This window comes from Gavialis gangeticus, unplaced genomic scaffold (assembly GCF_001723915.1).
Source record: "Gavialis gangeticus isolate Ggan-Ray unplaced genomic scaffold, GavGan_comp1, whole genome shotgun sequence".
In the NCBI taxonomy this organism is placed as follows: Eukaryota; Metazoa; Chordata; order Crocodylia; family Gavialidae; genus Gavialis; species Gavialis gangeticus.
Genome location: NW_017729022.1, coordinates 75,162,346 through 75,170,224, shown reverse-complemented (window position 1 = coordinate 75,170,224; position 7,879 = coordinate 75,162,346). Strand labels below are relative to the sequence as shown.

Here is a 7,879-nt window from a genome sequence, read left to right as displayed (position 1 = left end):
AACAGGCAATTAGATACAGTTTTTACTACTGATCACCACAAGAGGGAGCTCATGATACAGTGAGTGGTCCCGCTTGGCTCTAACATTTTAGAGACCACCAACTTTAGCTTTAATGTTAATGACCATCCTGTTTAAGTCGAACCACGTTGCATGGGGCCATACCCTTCCCTTAAGCTTTGAGTGTTGACATTTGTCATGTGCTGCAAGGAATAAAAACACAGCAGCCAAAGATCCTCTGAGAAGGGGGTCCCCCAACTTTGGCAGCCCAAGCATTGATTGCTTAGATGGCTGAAACTTGTTACAGGATATTTAGGTACTTGCACCAGTACTGGGTTGTCTTTATTTACTGATTGGCATGAATGTTCTAAGCAGCTCAATGGCTACTGAAAGAGTATTTTGAATAAAAGGTTGAACTGTCCTTATGGGGAAAAGACAGACCTTCACCTAGCAGCTGCAAACATTCCTCCATTCAGAGCACCAAAGCAGGACAGAGCAAATAGGATTGGAACTGCTGAGGTAATGCTTTTGAAAGATTTATCTGCAAAACTCTAGAAACAAAGGAAGAACCCGTGTTTAATGACCAGAGATGAGAAGGATGCATGCAATCCAGTGTCTATGGGCATGTTGCTAAAGATGTGTATCCAAACTACTTCAGAGAACAGAAGGGATCTCTGTTAGGGTCATATTCTCCCCAGACCATCTCCTTTTATTGCTTGGTCCTTCCCATTAAATGTGGAAACGGACAGCCTGCCTCGGGCATCAGAATCCACAATCTGTTCTTTCCTTTAATAAATCTCTGGCTTCTTTCCAGTAGTGCTTGAAGATGGTCCCAGACATGAAGGCTTCCCTCTATTCCACTGAACATATCTGGTGTAAAGAAAAGGGCCATACTCGCCACAGCTTCAGAAACCAGCACGTCCTCTGCTGTCAGGACTGAATAGTAGGAAACATTAGTCAGGAGGTACCCCAGAGTAACAATGACCAAGGACAGTATCAGTCAATGGGATATTCCTAGGATAGAATAAAAGCATGCCTTTCTTTTACTGCACCTCTCTTCTACCATTCAAGTTTACCTTGTTCTCTTATGAATCTGGTACACCCAGTTAGGAATTTTCTGATGTGTTTTCCAGCCCAATTATCAGTGCACAGAAACCAAAGCTACTCGGAAAGGAAGGGCTTGGAACAATTTTTATTATGAAGCTGTTGATGTGTCTCGTTTGTTTGTTTTTTATATACTGCAACAGTTGCTTTTCAGTTCAGAATGAATCTGCTCAAAAATGATAATCTAAATGTGGTAGAATTGTTTAAATTCGAAAGACAAAAGTGCCAATCAATCCAAATCTGAACTGCTTTGGGGTGGCTGGTTCATGAAAGTTTTCAGGATTTCAACCTTTTTGATTTTGTACAGCTCTAGAGCTTGGCACTGCAGCCTTGTGCTAATGATGTCGGCGCCAGTAGAATTGGGAGACTGAGGCTATGGTAAGTATTGTCCATGGTTAAATTCCCCTATGGCTTCCTGTGGTAACATTTTGTGAATGTCAATTTAGACCATTTTCCTGAAGGGTCTCCACTGTTTCTGGGCACACTTGAGACCTGTGCCAGATATAACGCTTCCTAACTGTTAAGTGGGAGTAGTTTTGCTTTTGTCCTCTCTTGATACAGCATGAAACTCCTGAAGACTTAACCTAGGCTGTAGCACCTACCTGTAGGAATCTGATTGTTGAGGGGGAATAGTTGCAGAAACCTGAAATAACTGAATATGTTTTCAAGCCTTAGCTACTATAATGATTAGCTTTAAAAGGAAAATCAGAGATGTTTTAGTTGGATCAGTCCTAAATTTCTCTTCTCCACTCTGAGTTGCTCTCCCCTAGCCTCCCCCAGTTCTTCATATCTGATTGACAATAGATTGAAATTGCTGCCTCTCTCCTCCTTTCAACCCTCACTGAAGTAAGGGCAGACTTGGGCCACAGTATACAGTGTATTATGGGGCTAATCTTGTCTAAGCATAGTTATTCAGGGACTGATCTCGTAGGTTAATTTTTGTTTTTTAGCAGGAAACTAGAAGAAAGGTTGTGCCTCCAATCCAACCAAGTGTAGTCCCTGTTTGTGGTGTTTGGTAGTGGGGAGAATGGTATCTTCTGCTGAACCATCAGGTGTGGGCTGCTGGCAAAGCCAGGCTACGTAACATCTGATAGACCTTGAGTCGGTGCTAAAATTCTGGTACATGTATAAATGAATTTGCATGCAAGTCAAACCTCAGTAGGAAACGCATCCCAGCTTCTATGCATCAAATGATGAAATTGCACCATTTAGTGCTCTATTTCTGATGCCTACCAGAAATGAGTCTGAGCAGCTTGCTGTGGTGCTCACCTTGCAGGGTTTACAATGTCCTCTGTTACAAAGTTGACATAAAACCTGAAATTAGAAAAGAAGAGTGTTTGGACTGCTGATCTTAGTTCCTGTGCATGGTCTGAAGAATTGAGACCAATAGATTATTTGGTTATCAGTGTGGGATACCCTTTCTTGCACTGTATGCCTTTATTAGGAGACTTTGTACAAGGAAGGCAAAGCAGTTTCTTTGAAGGCTTTTGACTGAGACAAAAACCTCTCACTAAGGTGAAAAAAAATGTTGGGACTTGAAAATGCCCTGTTCTGCTCCCTGTATCCCTCTTCTCCCCTCTAATGTGTGTTTGTTTTTTTTTTATATCCAGCTTGGAAAATCTTTGGCATCTTTTGTCTGGACATGCTTTAAAACATTACAGAGGATGCTGGAGTTAAAGTGCTCTTTGGAAATACTGAGAAATACTTCACTTAACACCTGAATGCTTGTGCAAAGTGGTGGGACATCTCAGTCCAGTCTCTAGAGGACAGATAAATCCACTGTGAGTTGGCCATTGCTGCTGTGGCTCTGAGCTGCAGATGATGCAAGCTCCATACTACAGTATTCTGACCTCCTGCTTTGCTATTTGGCTTCCATTAGTAAATTGAATAGGCAATGTCAGTATAGACTGGAAACATACCACCAACCATAAGAAAACATCCCAGAGTAAAAAGCAAGACGCAGCTTGTCCAGAGTCAGCAGACTTGGGTCAAAAGCATCCTGGAAATTCTCATAGTGACCTAATCAAGAAAGGATTGAAATACAACATGTAAATGTGATTGTCTTTTGGAAGAGCTATGCAGCAAGGAAGATGTGCATAACCATAGCTCTCTGCCATTACAGTGATAGTTTTGACATCCTAGGGATCCAGTTTCAAATGACTTATTGCATACCATAAGTCAGAAGGTAGATTAGACTTCATAGACTTAGTCAGGCTTAGGTTAATCTTTTGCATAACGCAGGGTTGTGGAATGTCACCCAATCATTCCTGCAGCCAGGCTTATGGTTAGGTTTATGCATGGCTTTTAGAAAGGCCATTCCATCTTGATTTCATTTTTTTTTGATGCTTCAGGTGGTGACACATTTCAGTAGTTGATTATCCTCACTGCTAAATGCATACCTTACTTTCTTTCTGAATTTGCCTAGCTTCAGCTTCCAGCTGTTAGATCTTGTTATGCCTGTGCCTGTTACTGATGAGCACTACTATTCAACATCTATCTGCAGTGAGATATTTTGTTGCGTGTGGGGCTTTTTAATGTAAGTGGCGTATGATCAGTCTATCCTCGGAGATCTGCTGCAGGCAGTCACCAAGACCAGCTTTTTGCCACAAACAGACCAAGTTACACCATCCATGAAGTAGCATGGAGTGTTTCCAGACTCTCGTCTGGCATGAATGACTAAGTGGGGCATATGTAACTTGGACCCCTTGACCCTGTTGTTTCTGTTTCAGATAGGCTGGACATATAATGCATTAGGCAGGTGACTAGCAATTCACTTAAGAGGCTTTGGCACAGATCTGGGCGGTACTGCCAGATGAGATGACAGTGCATAGGGTGGGGAAATGGTAGGTGGTGAGTAAGCTTTTGTGTTTCTGGCAGTGGCTGAAATCTCAGTCCCTTTCTCATTCTGCTCTTACCGCTCCATCTCCTTTCTTTTGTTTTAGCTCTCCCTCTTCTGTCTCCTGCTGTTGCCCCATCTTGCCTCCCTTAACACAAATTTGCAATTGTCTTACCTTCAGCAATGGTCATCATTCTAGGGACAATAATCATGCCAAGAGTGACCATCTTGATGTCTGTGAGAGTAATCTGTATATTTGTAGACCAGCTGCCACTCCAGCAGTTGAGAGCAATTATTAGAGCTGGAAGAAAAGAACAACAAGGTTGTACATATGGACTAAAAACAGACTTCTCAGAGTTGAGCAAGGCACAAAGATAAATGGCAAGGTAGGGAAAGGCTTTTAGTACAGACACTGGGTTTGGATCCTGCCTTATTTTGTCATGATTAGTGATACTCAGTGGACAATAAGCATAGCAACATGTTAAATTTCTGGAGGATACCAAACTGGAGCATACTGCAAAAAAACCTGTCAGAATAGAAGTGATGCAAAGAGAGCTAAAGAAACTAGTAACTTTGACAAGACTTAACCAAACTGAGAAACAAATGGGAAAGGCATGTGCTGCCTGAAATAATCCTAGATGAGGAGAAAAGCCAGGCAGGTTTCTGGGCAATAAATCTTATATAAGTCTGTAGTGCAATATATTGTCAAAAATACCTTCATTTATTTGCATCCCAGAGGCAGCTTTCCCAAAAAAATTTAGCTTTCCAAAATTGGAATACTTGCCTTAAGCAGGGCAGCTGATTTATTTTTGGCTAAATAAATAAATAAAGCGTCCTGCTTTGATTCCTACTCCACTCAAAGTTTAAGACCAACTGCCTGGCAGGAGCAGAGGCATTTCTATTCAGGCAGGTGAGGGAGTCAATTGACTTTAGTTGCTTATTGCTCTTCACTCCATAGGTGTTAACAACAGTTTCTCCTATGTAATGGCCTTGACCTGAAAGGCACTAAACAAGCTAAGCTATTTTTGGAAGTTCTGCTGTTTGCTTACTCCTGGTCTCTTATATTTCACAGCCTTACTGACTTTTTAAAATTCTTAGATCTGCCTGTGGAGACCAGACTTTAGGTTACAGTTTGAGTTTCTGACTGAGCAGGAAAGGAAGGATAAATGAGTTGAAGATTAGTCTCTGCCCCTGCTCTTTGCAGTCATAACTCTGGGAAATTCTTTCTTTATTCTGCCTTCCCAACAACAAGGTTTCTGTCTTATTTGGGAGCATGTTGTACATAAGAAAATATCATATTCAGAGCCAAGGGCCATCTGGCTTTTTATGCAAACAAGCCTCTGGAAGGATAAAAGGAACAATCTCTCACCATGGACCTGAAGAGCATAAGGGGAAATTGCTAATTGAGCAGATTGTTTGGTTTTATGGCATCGCCTCTGGGATGTTCTTTTAGAGAGCTGTGCTGCGGCAGTATTTCCTATGTTGGGGATCTAGATGAGATGGTCTGACAAGCTATGCTGGCCTTTTAGGTGCAAGTGCACGAGTGTGTGTTTGGAAGGGGGCTAGGTCTGTTTGACAAAGCAGGTGGTGGCCTGCTGTGGTTGAACGTTATAACCAGAGGGGAAAAGCGGTTTAATTCTTGTCACTTATGGTGGAGATTTTCAACAACACAAAAAGAAGTGAAGTATCCGTTCCCCATGGGGACAAAAAGAAGTTTGGACATCTAATTCCTGTCAGTTCCCTTGAAAATGCCAGTTTGTATAGACTGTCCTTGGTCCCTCTAGAAGACTTTGAATATGTTATTTGTGCCATGGGAACACCCAGAATGGGGCCTCCATTGTGAAAGGCACTGTACAAATGCATAGGAAACATTACAGGGGCATAGGTTGTAGCCGTGTTGGCCTAAGGACATAGGCAGACAAAGTTCATTTAAGCTGGTCTAATAAAAGAGATCAGATTCACTCAAAGAACCTTGTCTGCCTAGTAAACATTACTGCCTTTCCCCAAGGAAATTAGTCAAAGAAAGCCGGGAATGTGATGGAAATAATGGGAAGGGGATAGTTTGAGATTTAATTAAATATGTGAAGCTTTGCATAGACTTTATAGAGTTGGAAAGAAGTCATCCCTGTTGACTTGTGTGGAAAAAGTAGTGAAAAGAAATGACGGATAGTGCCAGGAGTAGCAAGCTGAGCCTGACGTGCCCCCTTTCCAAACCTGTCCTGCTGGTTTAATGGATTGTTTCTGAGGGTTACTCAAAGACATTAGTGGTGGTGACCAGCTTCACAGCCCAAGCAGGGACATGGCAAGAGGTAAATAAAGAGGGGCTCAGTTAAGTAACGACCAAAAGCTAAGGATGTCACCGCAATATTGGCAGGACTGAAATACAGAATAAATTCGGGGGGTAATGAGGCAAACTCAGTTTTCCTTCACCCACCTTCCATCCCATTTCCCACCCCCCACACACAGTTTCCATCCTCCCTTCACACGTTCTTGCTTCTATCATAACCATTACTTATAGGGGGACGGTGACACTAAAATATAAGGAACAAAAAAAGTTTGAAGCAGCGTTTGTTTTGCATTTCCACTTGCATTTTCTGTCTACTGCTCTGCCTTCAAGATGGCACCATGTCTACACAACCCTTATAAGTGAAGGGAAAATAGAACGGGATTTGGACAGAGACTTGCTGACTTCCTGGTCGAGTTGAAACCTGGATATGATACTTGCTGAACTGCATATTCCTGTTCATTTTCTTCCTCTAAATGGGAGGAATTGGGTTTTATCAATATGAGAGGGACTGTGTACACTGGTTTAAGTTTCTCCTGATAACACTGGAAGCTGAAATTGTTTTCTCTTTGCTCTCTGTTTTTTGGACTTCTTTGACTGCTCCAGGAATGTTCTTCAGCTCTGATCTGACATGGCCCCTACATGGGGTAGTTCTCCCCAAGGCCCATGCCTACTGCTTCTGCTGGTAACTTTTACTAACTGTCTAAGTTTTGCTATCTATGTGGCCTCTGTCACCATAGTAGTTGATGCTTAATTGTTTCTTCTCATTCTTCTGATATGGTGAGCTTGGGGCAGTGCCATTGTTCCCATGTCACAAGTGGAGAATGGTGGCCCCAGGAGTGACTTGCCAAATATCATGGAGGGAGTCTGTGGCAGACCACGGAACCAAACTTAGGTCCCCAAGTCCCAGGCTAGATTTTTTTACCATTGAACTGGATGTTTTTTAGAAACTGGGGACTTGTTACTTCTAACGTGTTACATTTAAGGGCATGGAGCAATAAGCTTGACTGATTTGATTCTTTGCTTGTTTTTGATCTCAGCTTTATGTAGGAGGGGATTGAACTGGTGGCCTAGAGGTGATAATCTGAATGTTCCTTTTCTCTTCTATGGAAAAAATTTGATGTACAGATCACCTTGAGCTTCCCAGTGAACTCGCTGTTTTGCAAGGGCCATTCTATTTTTCTGAGCTTAATTTTCCCATACGTTTTGATTGTGTTTAACTGTATTGATACAAATTGCACATAATGTGGTGACACATGGTGCCTATGAAATAAAAGGTACTATTGTATGCCATGGTAGTAGCCACTTCCCTACTGCTGCTCCTCGTTCCAAGGGACTCTCCTCTGCTCTAGAAGAATCACTCAGGAACCTGCTGATGGGTGGTACGGTATAAAAGCCTAGACAGATGGCCAACTACTGATGAAAGGGTAGTTCAGACTCTATTTCCGTGCAGCCTGTGACCTCTCCTTTTAATGGCAGTGAATACAGGGAGAGTTAACAAGCCAAGTCATCTTTATACTTTTTGTACCATTTGAGTAACTATGTCCCAGCGCTGTAGGGGTCAGCTGCATGAGCTGTGATCTCATCCTCCTCAGGGCAGACGGCACCGCCAAGCCCAGATGTGCTGTGCCAGATGTTTCTGTTTATCTGGCAGCCAT

The 7,879-nt window shown here is 42.4% G+C and overlaps 1 pseudogene; it reads right to left on the bottom strand.

Moving 5' to 3' along the window:
* Positions 1-701: 701 nt before the first annotated feature.
* LOC109296412 overlaps positions 702-7,879 on the bottom strand; it is a 17,063-nt pseudogene continuing 9,885 nt past the window's right edge.